The following is a 19,040-nucleotide window of genomic DNA, read 5'->3' as shown; positions in this document are numbered from 1 at the left end:
GAAAATAGCTTGATGTAAGTTGCCTTCCCTTCTACCTTCTAGTTATGCGATAATTTCATAGAAAATCCATATGATTGTTGATAAATCGATTATTTCATTAAGTTTATACATATTTGAACGATTTGAATCATGTTTACATACTTATTTATGATTGGTTTTAGTTCATTTGATGTAATATAAGCATTTTATAGTTAATATGATATTTGGATCGAGTTTGGTCGAGTTTCGACGAAAAATCAGCAATTCGGAAAAGTATCCGAATGTTGAGTTTGGTTCTAATTTGTTTTGTGTTGCTTCCATATAGTATGTATACCCATTTCCTACATTTATTTCATTAAAACTAATTAAGTATTACTTTAAGTTCTTTAATAAATAAATAAATAGTTCGTTTTCAATTTCGACTTTGAAAAAAAAATTATTTTTCAACACTTAGTTAAATTTTCATAGATTTTCAGCTTATGGTTTTATCTTTGTTTTCGAGTCTCTCGACTCAATCAAAACCATCGAATGAAATTGGTTGATGCTTTATGGATTTCGAATTGCTTTAAAAGTAAAATTACTTTAATAGATATGTAGGAAATTAGATGATAGATTGATCGATTTAATTGATGGATGGATAGAGAGAACGTATGTTCTCGACTGATTGATGGGACAGTGCCTCCAGTTCTACGTAGTGGCCATGCCACGTAAAACGTGATAGATAGATAGAGGGATGAGATGGTTGATGGATGGAAATGACAGATAACTGTCACTGGAGGGTACTACCAGACTTTGTTTGTATTTTCGATTAAAAAGAAATGATATATTATATACAAAATAAATTATTTTGTTTACCAGTAAAGGTTTCTAGAAAACCCATAAAGAGTGACGCGTTGCTGTGTATCTGGAAGCGGCGAGTCAATCTAGGATAACACTAGATGTCATATGCTCTTCGGTAGTATGGGATACCTTAGAGCATATTACAGCTTATGAAATTTGGGAATTTCTCCTACTTATTTTCTGGGGAACGTTGTGTGTAAAGGCGGTCTCTGTATAGTGTAGAGATAGGCGGGGTTCACATGCATTGCCTCTTGATAGGCTTCGACGCGAGGGGTCTCCTGGGCTAGTTAGTGATCACTTTTAGTCTGTAGTCGTCAAACGGTCGACCTCAATGTTAGTTGAACTCAGTATTGGGTTCTTGGTCAACGGCCAGTCTGAGCCGGATAAATGGTCATCCAACCGTGGTATGCTAGACCGGCCACAAAATCAGATTATAACGATGGGATTCCACATCGGAGGTTAAGTTTGAAATATCGTATTGCCATAGCCGAGGCGGTTATATCGGCGTGTTCCTCTGCTCTCTTATCGATTACACCGCCGTGTTTTTATTATGTATCTTTTTCTTATTTTGTAATGATTGATAGATGTTTTCATTTAAAAGATGCATATGCTACTTTAAATGATAGAAATGATAGGTTGAAATTATTTAACTGTTTATTGAATATGCTTAGACATTTATCGTATGTTACATTATGAAAAACTTACATTATTTAACTGTTCAACTGATTACTCGTGCATGTATGACTCGTTGTTAGAACGGCGTTCATCCTGCTGAGTAACATTCCCCTGTTACTCACCTTATCCTTCTCCTTTCAGATTATTCAACTTTTGAAGAACCGTTCTTTGAGGAGTCTTTTGAGGAGGTCCTTGAGGAGGATCAGATTGATGTCTTGCCGCCGCCATGTCTTTGAGGACTAGTAGATGATCTTAGCGGTTTTTGGTTGTAGATAAGAAACATGGTAGTTTATAAATTTTTGTAACCTGATGAATTATGAGATTAAAGATCTTGACTTATATCAGTGTTTGTCGATTTCTTCTGTTTACTCTAGACTCTCGTATAGATGTTAGTTAAATGTTTGTTCCGCTACGTATATTTTCTTTTCATAAGTATTATTATTTATGAATGTTCTGTCAGATTGTGTGATTGATTACCTCACACCTCGAGATTCTAACCGATGAATCATAGGGATTCGTGTTGGGATTTTGGGGTGTGACAGATGCTATCTTAGATGGTTCATAATAGCCCAATACAAAGGAAGGAGACTAGTGAAGAGCTGCATAAAACAGTCAACTTGAGAACATTCCATTGAATTTAAACCCTGTCCTCAAGAAACTAACCCCAAACACCCTTGGAAGGTCGCATCTATGCCCCAAAAAAAACTCTAAAAGAATACTTGATAAATGGCAAACAAAATGCTACTTAATTGCAATGTAGAACACAATTGATTTGACTAGTCATAAGAAAAGAATACTCAGAATACAGTCATAGAAGAAGATAATGTTTTGGAAAGTAAGGGGCCAACCTAGAAGACGAATCTCTCATTCGCACCGTCAACCACATATTGGCCTGTAGTAGATAGAGCACTAGTCAGAAGTAATATAGAATCAATTTGTTTTCTGCTAAGTACTATAGAATCAATTTTTTCTACTCCATCATATGCAATTATACACATTCCTTGGCTTCTAGACTTAGATTCCTCCAAATGGCAGTAAGAAAAGGAGAAGATAAAGCAAATGTGTTTTGATCTCATTCATAAGTTGTAATGACCCCCCTCACACACACACACATACACACACAATGGTTGTCATGATGTGACAAATATCAAGATTTAAGACCAAGTTTTAAGATAGATTACTATATGCTCAATCACAAAGTCTTTTTATATAATAGAAATAAAATATTAAAGTTGGTTGACTTAGCTGAATTTCTATAAATTTGACTGCAATTTGGAAATTATCAATAGTCATCGAATCTCATAAATTTTAACCAGAAAAAATAATTATTTTTTAATAGAAGGTTTCCTTGTTTGGTGTTTTAGTCATAGTCATTAATTTAATAATTTGACTCAAAATCATGATAACTTTGTTCTTTGGATTGTCAATGAATTTTTATGCATCAGCCCATTGATTATTTAGTGTATGATTCATGTGCAGTCTAACCATCCAGGTCTTTCACTTTCTCCTCCTTGCCTCATATATATATATATATATATATATGGGAAATGTTCAGCAACAAACATTTTGACAAACATTTTGGCAAAACATTTTTCAAAATATGGGTTAGAGGTTTTGGAATGGGCTGATTTTTGGTGAGGATGATCTCTACGGTGAGGAGATCATCATCACCAAAAATCAGCCCATTCCAAAACCTCTTACCCATCAAAAATGGCTTACAAAAAATGGACGGTCCACGACTTCCCAACTTGTAAACATGGGGTTAGAAGTTTTGGAATGGGCTGATTTTTGATGAGGATGATCTCCTCACCATAGAGATCATGCTCATCAAAAATCAGCCCATTCCAAAACCTCTAACCCATGTTTTGAAAAATGTTTTGCCAAAATGTTTGCCAAAATGTTTGTTGCTGAAAGGGACCCTATATATATATATATACATAGGATTTCCTTGGGCAACTTAAGATTATGGTCATGGGGTGGTGTCTGAACATCCTAATATTTAGGTTTTAGTTTTGAGAATGAAAACCATCATTTGCAATGACAAGCACCCAACATTTGAATAGAAGGAAACGAAGGTTATTGGCCTATCCCCCCCCCCCCCCCCTGATTGAAAATCCTGGCTCTGCCTTTGGGGACACTCGTTGACCGTGGTGTTCTATGAGAGACTAACATAAATTGACTAAAATACCTTTATGCCCTGTAGGCACCAAAATTTTGAGGAGGCCTTTACAAATTTTATAAATAAAAATCCCTAATTTTATAATGGGCCTCAAATCCAAATTGAGTCCATTAAATGGGAACATGGCTCTTACAACCCTGGATTTTGGGTTTTCGCAAATAAAGCCCATAATCTATATAAAAGTCAAGAGATCCACACATTAAGTATTGGGCCTTACACCAAACAAATGAGTTCGGCCCAATAATGATCCATTAAATCCATAAAATTGGATTTGGACAAATTTAGCCTTTTAAGTAAATCAGTTAAACCTTTTTAAGTTGGGGGTATGATTGGAAAACTAAATTACCTTTAAGGCTATAAATACAAGAGTCTCTCTCATTGAGGGGGGATCGGGATCACTTTTTCTCAGAAGACAGAAGCTCTCCATTTAGAAAAGAAGAAGCTCTCAAGCCCTCCTCCAGAGACAAAGCAAAAGTTCTTTAGAGATTCGAACTCCGACTAAAGGAAAGATCAAGCATAAAACTCTTCTTCGGAAGCCAAGAAAACCTTCTTAGCCCATAAAGCACGAAGCCTAGAGAGAAGAAAATTTACAGAAGCCTCTACAGAAGATCAAGCACACAGCAAAATCATCATCCAAATAACTTTCTCAGTTGATAAAGTGCGAAACTCTGAAAGAAGAAAAGCTATATACATCATCATTATTTTGTATTTGACTATTAATCAAAGAAAACACTAAGATCTGTATTTCCTTTTCATTAAAAATCAATAAAATCATTTGCGATCTTATTTCATGAATCTCGAGGTAGATTTATTGAATTTATTATCGACAAATTTCTGGCACGCCCGGTGGGACTATCTCAACCTCTCATCTTTCAGTCAACTACAAGAACATCAACTAAAGCATCGATAGCATCTCGCAACGTCAACACTATCGCATCTGTCGCTATTGAGAAATGTAAGAAAATCCTTTCTTCCAATCTTGAATCTACTCAGATTATTAGTCGCGATCATCATGTGACACAAATAATGACAAAGACTGGTGGATCCAAGCTAGTGGAGCCTCTCCAGCATCACTCCAAGAAACGTGCCAAAAAAATAACACTTACTATGAAAGAATCGTGGGCGGACGTGGTAGAAGACAACTCGTCAGATTCTAGATCTGATTCAAAGTCAAGCGAGAGATCATCTAGATCTTTATCAATCACTTCTCCATCACAAACTCACACATCCATCAGAGCAGTGATGACAGCTGGAGCGCTAACGATGGAGGAACAAGTTGCTCAGATGGCAGACACTATCAACAAGTTAACAAAAACAATGAAAGACAAAGATATTCAAATTGCAACTCTCGTCAACCATTTGGAGAAGAAAGATAAAGAGAATGAGTCGAGTGCTGGATCCTCACATCCTCTAGGATAATCCCCTAAAGCATACGTGACTCCGCACGAAGAAGAACAACGAGCAGACTATTTTGGTTCACGAAAAGCTATTTGAGATCCACCACAGGGGTCTATTGTTTCGTTTTATGTTAAACAACTGCAAGCAATGATTACTAACACCATTCGTGCTCAGTATGGGGGCATGCCACAGTCGTCATTGGTCTACTCCAAATCCTATACTCAACGCATCGAACAAATGTGTCTTTCGGCAGGATATCAACCACCAAAATTCCAACAGTTCGAAGGGAAAGGCAATCCAAAGCAGCATATTGTTCACTTCATCAAAACTTGCAACAACGCCGGTACATTCGATGATTTCATGGTGAAATAATTTATTCGCTTCCTCCGTGGCAATGCATTCGATTAGTATACTGACTTGGAACACAACTCAATAGACAGTTGGGATCAACTTTAAAGAGTGTTCCTTGGCCTCTTCTACAACACTAGAAGAACAGTGAGTATGGTGGAACTCGTCGTCGTTAAAAAAAGGAAGGATGAAGCGGTTATCGAGTACATCGAGCGATGGAGAAATCTTTTCCTCAACTACATAAATCGACTCTCTCAATCTTCTACTATCGAGATGTGTGTTCAAGGAATGCACTGACAACTCCTTTACATCTTGAAAGGAATCAAGCCACACACTTTCAAAGAGCTAGCAACTCGAGCCCACGACATAGAGCAGAGTATAGTTGTGCATCAGACTCCACAATCAAACGAGTCTCGAAGGCAAGAAAAGAAGGATGGCAAGTCCTTTAAAACTAAAGAAGTCTTATCTACCACCACCAGCAAACCTGTCAAGATCACAGGTAAGAAAAGAGAAGATCAACCAAAAGTTGATTCAACACAAGAAAAAGGAAAAGCTTGGAAAACTCTCAAAGAAATTGAGGCGAAGGAATACCCTTTTCCTGATACTGACGTATTGGGCATGTTTGAAGAGCTGCTGAAATTAAAACTCATTGAACTTCCAGTGCCCAAATGACCCGAGGAAGCAGATCGTAACAATGATCCAAAGTAATGTCGTTATCACAGGGTGATTAGTCACCCGATTGAAAAATGCTTCGTCTTCAAAGAGAAAATCATGGATTTGGCACATCAAGGGAAAATTGAACTTGACTGTGTTGAAAATGTTGCTACTTCTAACATGACATCTGTCACCTTTGGATCTTTTGATCCAGTATTCTTGGCAAGTTAGTATGCAACACAGATTCCATCTTCTCAAATCTCAAAAGTTCTACCTCAACCACCACAACCCATATCCATACATTCTAATGTTGAAAAAGCCTATCCCACGTTGGGGGCAAGGCCAAATCAAATAAAGATCATCACATTTCCCACTTCACTTCAACGATGACAACAATCTCATCCTACTTCAAATTCAAAGTCGAGTATCTCATAGTCTACTTCAGTTGATGACGAAGGGTGGACAATTGTTACTCATCGAAAAAGACATCCTACATACGTGCCTACTCTTTCTACTTCAAAGCCAAAGAGAAAGAGAAGAAAGTCAAAACCAAATACAGGATCGAAGAAACGAAAGAGGACAACAAAGAAGAAGGCTTTCCGAGTTCCGTTCGCAGACCCTAAAGACATCCTTTAACAACCTCCCCGTGTGCTAGTTACTCTTTTAGAATTCTTACCAAGAAAACTTTTGAAGGAAGCCTGCACGGTTTCATGTCACCAAGTGGAAGCGGAGGTACTAGAATATGATACCGATAATAGGTCAGAAAAACATCCTACTACTTTCAGTGATGGAGATCAGAAACTTGAGAAAGACAATATCACCTCGAAAATGAAATATCTGCAGGTTGACTTGGATTTTCTCCAATGAACTCCAAAAGGTTCAGTATGCTTCAAAACAAAGCTCAACTGAATCAAAGCAGGAAGTTCAACCCAACATACATTCACGAGAAGACGATCTATGCATGGCCACAATCACCTTCATTGACGAGGATCTCCAATTGGGGTCTCGACATCACAATAGGTCTCTTTATGTTACAGGTAATGTGAGGGAAACTAAAATTCAAAGAATCCTCCTGAATTGCGGTTCTGTTGTCAACATCATGCCAATTCGTACTATGAAACAAGTTGGCATCTCATCGGATCAAATTACTCGCAGTAAGTTAATGATTCAAGGTTTCAACTTAGGAGGTCAAAGAGCGATCGGCATGATAAGAGTCAAGCTCTCTATTATAGATTTGGAGTCAACAGCGCTCTTTCACGTGATTGATTGTTAAACTTCATATCACTTGCTTCTCGACCGATCGTGACTGCATGAAACTAGGGTAGTACCATCCACGTTACATCAATTCTTCAAATATTACCAAGATGGTGTGCAGAAACGTGTAATAGCCAAAGATCAAGCGTTTGACAAGGTAGAAACGTATTTTACAGATTCGAAATTCTATTTTGAAAGGGACGTCATTAAAGAAGCACTTTCAGTTTCGGTACCTCCTTCTAGTAAGCAAAAATCCGACAAAGGAAAATATACTATGAATGATGCCGAGGAGATTTCTTCTGGTCCTTTACTTCAAAAAAATGAAGTAAGAAGCAAGAACCAGAAACTCGACAAATCAAGGTGGGTCAATCAATGGTGGACGCGTCATCCACAATTGTGTTGCCAACCCCAATACTTCGTTATGTACCGCAATTGAGATGAAAGCCGAGACAATCATCTTTCGAAGAGATTTCTTCAAAAACCAAGCTTTGTGTCTTTAAAATCGAATTGGAGAAGTTGAAAGAAGAGTTAACATTTCCGGTTACACCTCTCCAAAAATCTTACATAGTAAGAACACCCGTGGAAAATGTTGTCCCAACTACATCAATCGCGAAGAACCATGAAGACAACCTCGCAAAAGTAGAGTCCAAAAGTTAGTTCGGTCCTAAAACTTCAAAGTTATTCAAGATTATCGATTATGGAAAAGGTGAACCTGTGCGATTGGGTGAATTACGACAAACTGATCAAATTCATAATTTAACTACAACACAAGTCAAATTTGTTCGAGCTGAAGAAAGAATTTCATTCACACGAGCAGGGCTAGGGTATACTCCAGAGGCTCCAATCAAAATTTCTAAAATGAAGACAGTTTCTTCACAACATACTACAGTAGAAGTCATCGATGAGTCTGTAAAAGAAACACCAGTTTCACAAACATCATATTTTGATCGAATTGGTGGCCACATCTTGACCACATCGATATTTGACCGATTGGGTGCTTTAGATGATCATCATGATGTACAAATTCATAAACCTCGTGCGTCTACTCTATCTAGACTTGGTCAGAATGTTAGAGTAAAAATACGAAGAGAATCGCGACGTCGACCTAAACAAAGAAATAAATATGTGGATCATAAAGATAGTAGTGGCTTGCATAGCACTATTCCATCTCACACGAAACGACAAGCAGCTTTAGAGGTCTCGATATCAAATGCATTGGTTGTGAAGCGACGTACCATCATCCTCACAAACCAAACGAATAACAGTCGAGCTTCAACTGTTGGAACAGACAATTCTGAAGATGTTTTTTCTGTAAATCATATTACCATTGAGGAATTCCCTGAAGAAGATTCTACGTCGTCAGATGAAGAACTCGAAAATGCTCCACCGATCTTTGAAGAAGGCGGACAAGCTACTGTCGACGACTTGAAAGAAATAAATCTTGGGACAATTGAAGAGCCGCGACTCACATTTGTCAGCACTCTTTTAAACCAGTATGAAGAATCCGAGTACCTCAAGTTGCTACAAGAATACAAAGATGTATTTGCTTGGACTTACAAAGAAATACTTGGACTTGACTCGAAGATTACTGTTCATCAGCTTGCAATTAAACACGGAGTTCACCCAATGAAACAAGTACAACGTCGTTTTCGGTCAGAGTTGATACCACAAATTGAGACAGAGGTCAACAAGTTGATAGAAGCTAGCTTCATCCGAGAAGTAAAGTATCCAACCTGGATTTCCAACATAGTTCCGGTAAGAAAGAAGAATGGATGGATTCGAATATGTGTCGATTTTCGCGACTTGAATAATACATGTCCAAAAGACGTTTTTCCACTCCCAATCATAAAACTTATGGTTGATGCGACTACAAGACATGAAGTTTTATCTTTCATGGATGGATCTTTTTGTTACAATCAAATTCGAATGTCGTCAAAAGACGAGGAGCTTACAGCCTTTCGTACCCCAAAAGGTATATATTGTTACAAAGTTATGCATTTTAGACTTAAGAATGCTGGTGCCACTTACTAGCAAGCTATGCAGAAAATCTTTGATGACATGCTACATGACAAGGTGAAATGTTACGTTGATGACCTAGTAGTAAAATTCAGGAAGATAGAAGTTCATTTACAACATCTACGTGATACCTTCGACAGATTACGACAGTACCAACTCAAGATGAATCCATTAAAATATGCTTTTGGAGTTATCTCGGGTAAATTTTTGGGATTCGTGATTTGACATCGTGGTATTGAAATCGATCGAAACAAAATTGAAGCCATTCAAAAGATGTCGGCACCAAAGAACATTCATGAACTCAAAAGTTTACAAGATCGACTTAATTACATTCGTAAGTTCATTTCAAACTTAGTTGGGCGTTGTCATCCCTTCTGTCGATTGATGAAGAAAGATACATCATTTGAATGGGATGAAGCTTGTGAGAATGCTTTGAAAAGTATCAAGGAGTATCTTCTCAAGCCTCCTGTTCTTTCTGTACCAGTTCCTGAAAAGTCACTGATTCTCTATATTAGTGCACAAGAAATGTCACTAGGAGCATTGTTGGCTCAAGAAAATGACGAAGGAAAAGAATGTGCACTCTACTACTTGAGTCGAACTCTTGTTGGAATAGAAGTAAACTATTCACCCATCGAGAAGACATGTTTAGCGCTCATCTTCGCCATAAAGAAACTCAGGCATTACAAGTTATCGCACACAATCCGACTCACTGCACAAGCTGATCTACTCAAGTACATCATGACAAGGCCAGTCTTGTCGGGAAGACTAGCTAAATGGGTCCTTCTCTTATTAGAATTCGAGATTATTTACATTGCTCAAAAGACTGTAAAAGGATAAGCGTTAACCGATTTTCTTGCTGATCATTCTATTCAGACTGAATGGTAATTGTCTCACGACTTGCCTGACGAAGAAGTATTTTTTATTGGTGTACTTCCAGCTTGGAAAATGTTCTTTGATGGGACTGCTAGAAAAGATGGAGCGGGGGCAGGTGTAATTTTTATCACCCCACAAAATGAAGTATTGCCATTCTCGTTTGTCTTGACGAAACTATGTTCCAATAATGTTGCAGAATACCAATCTCTGATCATTGATTTAGAACTCGAGCTAGAGATGAAGTTACACCAATCTATGTATATGAGGACTCACAACTTGTCATTAACCAACTCTCAACAGAGTATGACGTTCGAAAGCATGAATTAATGCCTTATCACTACTATGTTATACAACTTGTAAGTCAATTCGAAGACGTCATCATTAGGCATATACTAAGAGCTGAAAACAAGTAGGCTGACACTTTAACTAGTCTTACTGCAAGTTTGACTATGCCAAAAGGAGAGACAATGAATATCCCTATCTGTCATAGGTGGGTACTACCTCCTTTGATAGATGAAAATTGTGAGTCTCACGAAGTAAACACCGTCGAAATAGTAGAAGTCAAAGATTGGAGACAACTACTTATTGACTATGTACAGTATGGGAAGCTACCAGATGACCTAAAACACAAAATCGAAATACGTCGTAGGGCACCTCAATTTTTATATTTCAACGATAAGTTATATCGTCGTTCTTTCGACAACATCCAAATGAGATGTCTCGGAGATGATGAAATTCAAGATGCTTTAGAAGAAACACACTCTGGAGTGTGCGGTTCACATCAGTCAGGGTCGAAACTCCATCATAGTCTGAAGAGGATGGGATTTTACTGGCCTACTATGGTGAAAGATTCTTTAGACCATACAAAGATGTGTAAAGCTTGCCAATTTCATGGGGATTACATTTGTCAACCACCAGAGCCATTGCATCCTACAATCGCATCTTGGCCCTTTGATAGGCGGGGACTTGATGTCGTTGGACCACTCCCGAAATCTTCAAGACAACATCTTGATATCCTTGCCGCAATAGATTATTTTTCTAAGTGGGTTGAAGTAATTCCCCTTCGAGAGGTCAAGAAAGAAATGGTAGTCGACTTCATCAAAAATAATATCGTATTCCGTTATGGCATTCCACAGTATATTATGACAGATAATGAAAAGTCTTTTAGCAATACATTAATGGATCAATTCTGCATGAAGTTTGACATCAAGCAGAGATGTTCTACAATATACAATGCTGCAGCAAATGAACTTGCCGAAGCCTTCAACAAAATTATCTACAAACTTCTTGAAAAGGTTGTCTCAAAATCGAAAAAAGATTGGCATGAACGAATTGGAGAAGCACTATGGGCATACAGAACCTCATACCGCACCCCCATGCAAGTCACACCTTACTCATTGGTTTATGGAGTTGAAGTTATTCTCCCTTTGGAATGTCAGATACCTTCATTAAAGATTACAATCCAAGAAGGTCTAACCTGCGAAGAAAATGCCAAATTACGTCTAGCTGAACTCGATGCATTGGATGAAAAGAGATTGGAAGCACAACAACGACTAAAGTGTTACCAAGCTCGTCTACCGCATGCATTCAATAAGAAAGTTCGACCACGTTCTTTTCAAGTTGGTGATCTAGTCCTAGCTGTACAACGACCAATCATCATCTCACACCGTTCTGGAAAGAAGTTTGATCCAAAATGGGATGGACCCTATATAGTGAAAGAAGTATACACTAATGGTGCATACCTTCTTGTTACACTGGAAAAATTACGTCTTGGTCCAATCAATGGCAAATTCCTCAAAATATACTATGCTTGAAAGAATATTGCTCCCAAGCACGAGCCTAAACTATTTGATAATTCTCCCCAGCACGAGCCTAAACTATTTAATAATTCTCCCCAACACGAGCCTAAACTGTTTGACAATGCTCCTCGGCACGAGCCTAAACTATTTAGCAATGCTTATTATCGTACGAGCTTAAATTATATGATACTCCTGACCCGTATGAGTTAAAACTATGAACGGTCCACACAAAAAAAAATTAAGCTCGCTAGATTGAAAACCCGAGAGGGCGGTCTAGGCAAAACTTAAAGCATTTTCCATCTGAACTATGTCATGGTTTGATCCCATTTTTGGTATGTAGGCAGCCTGTAAAATTACTTCAGGTTCAACCATATCAACAAAAAAATAATATACTCTCATAAGGAAAGAAAGGAATTTTATTAATTTCGAAGGAAATAAACAATATTATAATTTCCTAAGTCCTATACAGTAAAAATAAATAAATAAAAAATAAGCTTAATATTAAGAAGAAAGGTTCCAAAACTTCTTCTTTAAAGACTTTCTCTCGGCTTCGCAAGCAGCCACTTAATCATTATCAATAATTAGAGCATTAGATAGGCGAGTACACTCCGCTTTAATAGTAAATAGAGCATCACTCTCTTCCTGAACTTGAGTACTAAGAAACTTTTCAGAAACAATGACTTGTGGTAGCATTTCTCTGATTTGAGTCAACTCGATTTTTAGCTTGGCTTCTCGCTTAGTCAGCTCAACCCTTTTCTCCTTAGCTTCAGTCAGTTGTGTACGTAAACTACCCATTGATTGATGTTTTAGTTGAGCTTCCTGATCTAAGACAGATAGCTGAAGATCCCTACCATCTGCTGACGAAGATGATAAAGCCTTCTCTCGTCTTGAAAGATACGCTTCTACTCCAGTTATAAGCGATTCGAATAAGTTAGCAAAAAACATAGGATCAGTTCTGAAAGCGTCCTTGAGAGAAGAGTGATGGCAGGCATATGAAGTGATTGCCATTCTCTTAGGTTGGAAAAGTCAATATTAAGCATCAACTCATCTCTAGATCGAAGGAATTCATCACGAGCTCTATGTAATGCTTGTTGAACGCATAAGTCGATGTCACTATCATGCAAGGAAGTTTGTCGAGTTTGGGTAGAAATAGTAAGTATTCCACGTGACTTCGGAGCAATCATAGATGAATCAACCAATTTATTACAAGTAGGTAACGCCAATGCAATAGGAGCCGTATGTGTAGTTGAAGTTGATGGAGTGCCACGAGAATTTTGTCGAAGAAATGAAGAAACCTCGTCCCTATCGCTCTTTGAGGGGTCTTTAGTATCAACCAATTTCAAAAGCCCTCTACTAAGATGACTGACATTCCAAACATCTCCCATACCCGAGAAGGCAGGGAGGACTACAAAATCTTCTGAGGTGAACAAATCGGCAATAGAGTGTATATTGGTTGATGATTCTACGAGAACAATTAAATCACAAAGGATTATGTATATATATATATAAAACGTGAAATTTCTAAGAAAGGAAAAAAGTGTATAAAATTACCTTTCCTAGGAGACACATCATTCTCAACTTCAACTTCTTGCCCATCTGGAGTCACACTCGTATCTTTAGACTTAATCTTAGCAACAGGCTTCAAGGAATCCATGGAACTTGATCTATGAACAGCTTGTTCTACATCTACCCCAACAATGTTGGCCTACTCCGTCTCAGTAGTCGTTGGAATCGATAGTATTTTTTTGAAACGCAATTTCAATCTAGGCTCCATAATGACATTTTGCGTATCGTCAATTCGTGTATGTTCTATTCTTCTTTTTCGAGAAGGTTTTTGCATGGCAAGCAAAGTACGACGCGCCTCACGATCTTCAACTCCTTTTTTTTCATTAAAATTAAAGTTCGGAGAGTAGACACATCCAAGTGAGGCACTATGTCTTGAACCCACTAATCCCTACAACTCTTATCAAATTATCGACTCATGTCTTGCACTTTTGGAGGAATAAAAAAGTTGACTCGACTTTTGATCTGAGTCAAAGACAACCATAAACATTATAACTATATCCCGTCTACGGATCTTGTGAAAGGAATCGGAGTTCCAGGGATACATTGACGAAAGCCTTGTTGATGAGCAAACCTTTGAGGACTATACATTTCCACCTCGCAAACATTACTATATCGAAACATGACAAATCCATGAAGACAGCTTATTATGAAAGCTTGAACCTCAGAAGGATCATCACCATTATCAGTCTGTATCCTTTTATGACTTTTTGGCGGTCAAACCTCCTCAGGATGCCATTTAAAGTCACTAGAATTCATAGTGATGATTAAATCCCTTACATCTTTAGCATTATCTTCCCAAGAAAAGTACGAATTGGAAATACCAACTGTGCGAATCAAATACGGAAGTCCAAAGTCAGCATCAAGATCACCGAATATTCTCCGAAGAAAATGAAGTCCAACCCACCAAAATAAATAATGAAGGGGGCATTAACTCGTAGAAGCACCTACAACTTTTTATGTTTTCATACTCTAATAGGTCTGAGTTAGACTTTTGTACAAACAATACAGAAGTGGAGGTACCAAACTGAATATAGTACCTCGGGCCATCAATGCTACTACCTTGAAAGTACTTGGACAAATAAAATCACCGTCTTCACAAGGAAGAACAAAGCAACACAACCACAAGGAGAGGTATGCAGCTATCATAGCTTCATCCTCAACATTTTGATTCCCAGGAAAATCGAGCCTGATAAATGAATTTTCTTCCTCTCTGTGACCCCCCTTAGTCAAAGTAACTCGAGAAGAAAAAGGTATTCGTAATTTTGTTCTGGGATGCTAACGGCCACTACAATCAAAGTAAAATGATTTTACCCTTTCCTTATACTCTACCGTCAGACGAAGATTAGAAATTCGTTTAGTTTTGGTGTACCAAAAATCAAGTCATTCACTATGGGTAACACAGTCGCTCCCATTTTCAAAAATCAGTAAAGCATGCGCCTTGAACAAATACTAGCAAGAAAGAGAAAGACCTAGGACATCGTTGCAACCCATGAGTTCATCAAAATTAGGCACCATTTCTTCATAATACTCACCCGTGATAGAAAGTCCAGAAATCTTCTGCATTTCCCATAAAGAAATGCCAACTTTCCCACGACCTGTCACAAAAGTGTTAGTCTCGGGACACCAAAACTCACATAAAGTCCGATACATGCCGTTGGGACGACTGTACTCCTTACTACCTGCAAATATAGCTTCACCAAGGGAAGCTGTCAACTTTTTGCTCTGTAGTTTATGGCTCACATCCAAACTTCAGTCCCAAAAACCATTAAGATATCGAATGTCGCCTCGAGATTCAATATCTGAATTCCATCGAGTAAAACGTTGCATGATTTTCTGTGCCAAAATAGCCTGTGAACAATTGCGAGTTTGGTCATGATGTGGAGGATGACATAAATATGGCTGACATATCAAATGATGTGTCAGTTGTTGGAAGATATTCACTTAAAACTGTCATATCAAATGATGTGTCCCTTTTTGTATCCTGAGCCTTTAAAAAATCGTTTATCGGTGTATGCACAACAAGTTTCAACTCTACAGATGAAATGTTTCCTCCTCTTGAATGATTAGCTATCATAACATGGGGAAAACAAAGTCATTTTCCCTTTTGAGAAGGATCTACGGGATCATCTACCCAAACTTCACATGTAAGCTCCGTTTGGAACAATTCTTATTCCTTGGACCTTTGGAAAGAATGTCCCTAGCCATCTCTGTGAAATTCAAAAAAAAAAAAAAAACAAAACAAAAAGGACTAACCATACATATTCAAAAAAATAAAAATAAATAGCATATTTCATTAAGTACGAGCGTCGTATTGATTAGAGATATATAAGGGTATGAATAAAAAAATCATCATGCTCAATAATCCTTTGGCGCTAGAGTTTGGCCAATTGACTATACAAATAATTCGTCGCATGGTTCTTCTAGCCAGTTGACATTTGTCAACCAGTTGACGTTATCACCTCTTAAGCACTACTGATGAATAGTTGCGGTAGAGATTGGCCAACTAGTTGGACAAATAAATCGCATGGTTCTGCTGCGTATACAAATCTGGAGTCTCGTTATTCTTTTAGCCAGTTGACGTTTGTCAGCCAGTTGGTATGATCACCTCCTAAGCACTACTGATGAACAGCTGCTCTAGAAATTGGCCAACTAGCTGGACAAATAGATCGTCGCATGATTCTACTGCGTATACAAATCTGGAGTCTCGTGATTCTTTTAGCCAGTTGACGTTTGTCAGCCAGTTGGTATGATCACCTCCTAAGCACTACTGATGAACAGCTACATTAGAGATTGGCCAACTAGCTGGACAAATAGATCGTCGCATGATTCTGCTGCGTATACAAATCTGGAGTCTCGTGATTCTTTTAGCCAGTTGACATAGTACACTCTTAAGAATTATTGACAAACAGTTACTTTAAAGATTAGCCAACTAACTGGACAAATAGATCGTCGCATGGTTCTTCTACGCATACAAATTTTGCGTACCACGATTCTTTTAACCAGTTGATGTTTGTCAACTAGTTGACGTCATCCACTCCTAAGAATTATTGATAAACAGTTGCTTTAGAGGTCAGCCAACTAACTGGATAAATAATTCGTTGCATGGATCTTCTACGTGTATAAATCTTGCATCCTGTGATTCTGCTAACCAGTTGACGTTGTCCACTCTTAAGCATTACTGATAAACAATTTCTTTAGAGGTTAGCCAACTAACTGGATAACTAGTTTGTCTCATGGATCTTCTACGTGTACAAATCTTGCATCCTGTGATTCTGCTAGCCAGTTGACATTTGTCAGCCAGTTGATGTTGTCCACTCTTAAGCATTACTGATAAACAGTTGCTTTAAAGATTGGCCAATTGACTGAACAAATTGTTTGTCGCATGGTACTTCTGCATATACAAATCTTGCGCCATTTGAGTCTTCTAGCCAGTTGACGTTGTCCACTCCTAAGCAGTACTGATGAACAGCTGCTTTAGAGATTGGCCAACTGGCTGGACAAATAGTCCGTCGCATGGTTCTTCTGCGTGTACATCTTTCATCACGCAACACTTTTTTAACAATTTAACATTGTCCACCATTAAAAAGACTAACAGATAAATGCTCAAGAAATTGGTTAACAAGGGTTATAAGTTCTCGATTTGTAATTCTTGCTACAATTCCTATAAAAAAAAAGGGATACGCGAAGATGATAAAGTTCAGAAAAAAAAAAAAAAACAGGGAAGGAATGACTAAGGTCCATACCTTCCTGTGGTTTCAAAGCTGTAGCCGAGTTGCAATCGATTCAAAAGAATCAGATCGTTGTATCAATGCTATCGATAGTTTCAAATCTATAAGAAAAAGAGAAGTCATAAAGAAATTTCAGTGTTAGATTGGGTTGTAATGCACAATGTTCAAATATTCATTCACCATGATGAACTCACGAAAATTAGTTGAATGTTATTTCCAATCGCCATGTTCTAGTAACCAACATCCTAGAAGTCTCAATGTCAAAACTCTTTTGCTGACTTATATCAATATCACAGATGATATGTTTGAGTTCCTGATTTTTTTTTCTTTCTTAAAAAAAAAAAAAAAAATTCTAGTAGCATGTACGTTTACAACTGTGTATCAATGGGTATGACACGGGGCATACACGCATGTATGTGTGGTGTTTGTGGAAAGAAGGCACAGCCCCTGATTTTTTTAAAAAAAATCAGAATATAAGAAAAAGAAGAGAGTGGGTGGATTGAGGTATTTCGATGTGCAAACAGCCACTCCTTTTGATTTGTTGGTGTGCAAACAGCCACCCCTTTGCTTTGTTACAAGTAAAAGCAAGTGTTAATAGAATCTCTAAAAAAAAAATATTTCTCTGATTTATGCGTTTGATGGCAGAGAGAAGGAGCAGAAAGGAAAAGGCGCGTTTGGTCGACTTGTTTATCAGAGGAAGAAATAAAACAAGAGAGGGCTTCAGACGTCATTAATGAGATTATTCTTTTCTTGTTTCTCGAGAAAGAGAGAGAGAGAGAGACTAATATCATATCCATAGTTCAAGTCAAGTTACACCCAAATCCAGAAGAATCAGAATCGTAAGAGATGACGGCTGTAGAGAAGAAAGAGGTCTAATACAATACAAAACAAAAAAAATGATAAAAAAATAAAAAATAAAGAAGATGAAGAAGAGAGGTATACCGGTAGGGGGCTGTGCTTGGGACGTGACTAGGTGCACCGTGCGCTTTGTTTATTAAAGGAGAGTCCTTCTTGATGACGTCTCTCATGGTGGTTGAAGAAAAAAAGGAGTTTCAATTGCACTCTATCCAGCATGCCAAATTTTGCGCTGTTCCAAAATATGCGCCACTCGTTAAGCCTCAAAACAATTCTAAGGATGAAGATAAAAAGAATTAAAAAAAGTACGGTTTTGATCCCATGCTGCTCAAGAGAATTCTTGCGTTTGGGTATGTTTTGGGATTCGATCCCATACATCTTAAATGAGCCAAAGTTTGAATCCGTATCTCAACAACAACAGAATGGGATTTATGTGGATACTTTTGGGGGGCATGATCCTATACAACACACACCGTGTCTTAACCAACTAGAACTTGTTCTAAGGAGATTCTGTTAAAATGAAAAGATGCTTATTCAAGTACATGGGTTGGTTCCCATGCTTCTCATACTCACCAAATATGGTGTCCACACCTAAATCAATCTATTTAAATTTAAAAAGAAATTATTTCAAGGGTTGACCTTATAGGTTTCAATGTGAAAATGTTGCTAGTCAAAGGAAATGAAGAGATGAGTGTGTGATCCCATACATATAAAATCATATGATGAATGGCCTTGTTTTCTTTTGGTGTTGCTTATGAAGAGAAGTTTAAAAAAAAGGGGGGGCTTGAATAAGTGAGTTTTTTTTTTTTAAAGATCAGATATGTGTCGTTGATCTGCTTAATCAAGAAACATCATAATCAAGAATATCAATGTTAG

General features: G+C 37.8%; 1 long non-coding RNA gene across 4 annotated transcripts in view; it reads right to left on the bottom strand.

Moving 5' to 3' along the window:
• LOC147384376 (uncharacterized) overlaps positions 1 to 18,432 on the bottom strand; it is a 70,053-nt gene extending 51,621 nt beyond the window's left edge. For all 4 annotated transcript variants that reach the window (XR_015173112.1, XR_015173111.1, XR_015173109.1 and 1 more), the window contains exons 1-3: positions 18,252 to 18,432; positions 17,325 to 17,410; positions 2,343 to 2,386 (exon numbers count right to left, since the gene is read on the bottom strand). This is a non-coding gene — a long non-coding RNA (uncharacterized LOC147384376). The remainder of the gene's footprint in view (positions 1 to 2,342; positions 2,387 to 17,324; positions 17,411 to 18,251) is intronic.
• Between the last annotated feature and the right edge of the window lie 608 nt (positions 18,433 to 19,040).

The sequence above is a fragment of the Akebia trifoliata genome, chromosome 15 (genome assembly GCF_017979445.1).
Source record: "Akebia trifoliata isolate Shusen 1 chromosome 15, ASM1797944v1, whole genome shotgun sequence".
In the NCBI taxonomy this organism is placed as follows: domain Eukaryota; kingdom Viridiplantae; phylum Streptophyta; class Magnoliopsida; order Ranunculales; family Lardizabalaceae; genus Akebia; species Akebia trifoliata.
Note: the sequence above shows the minus strand (reverse complement) of the source record. Positions and strands in the feature narration are given on the sequence as shown.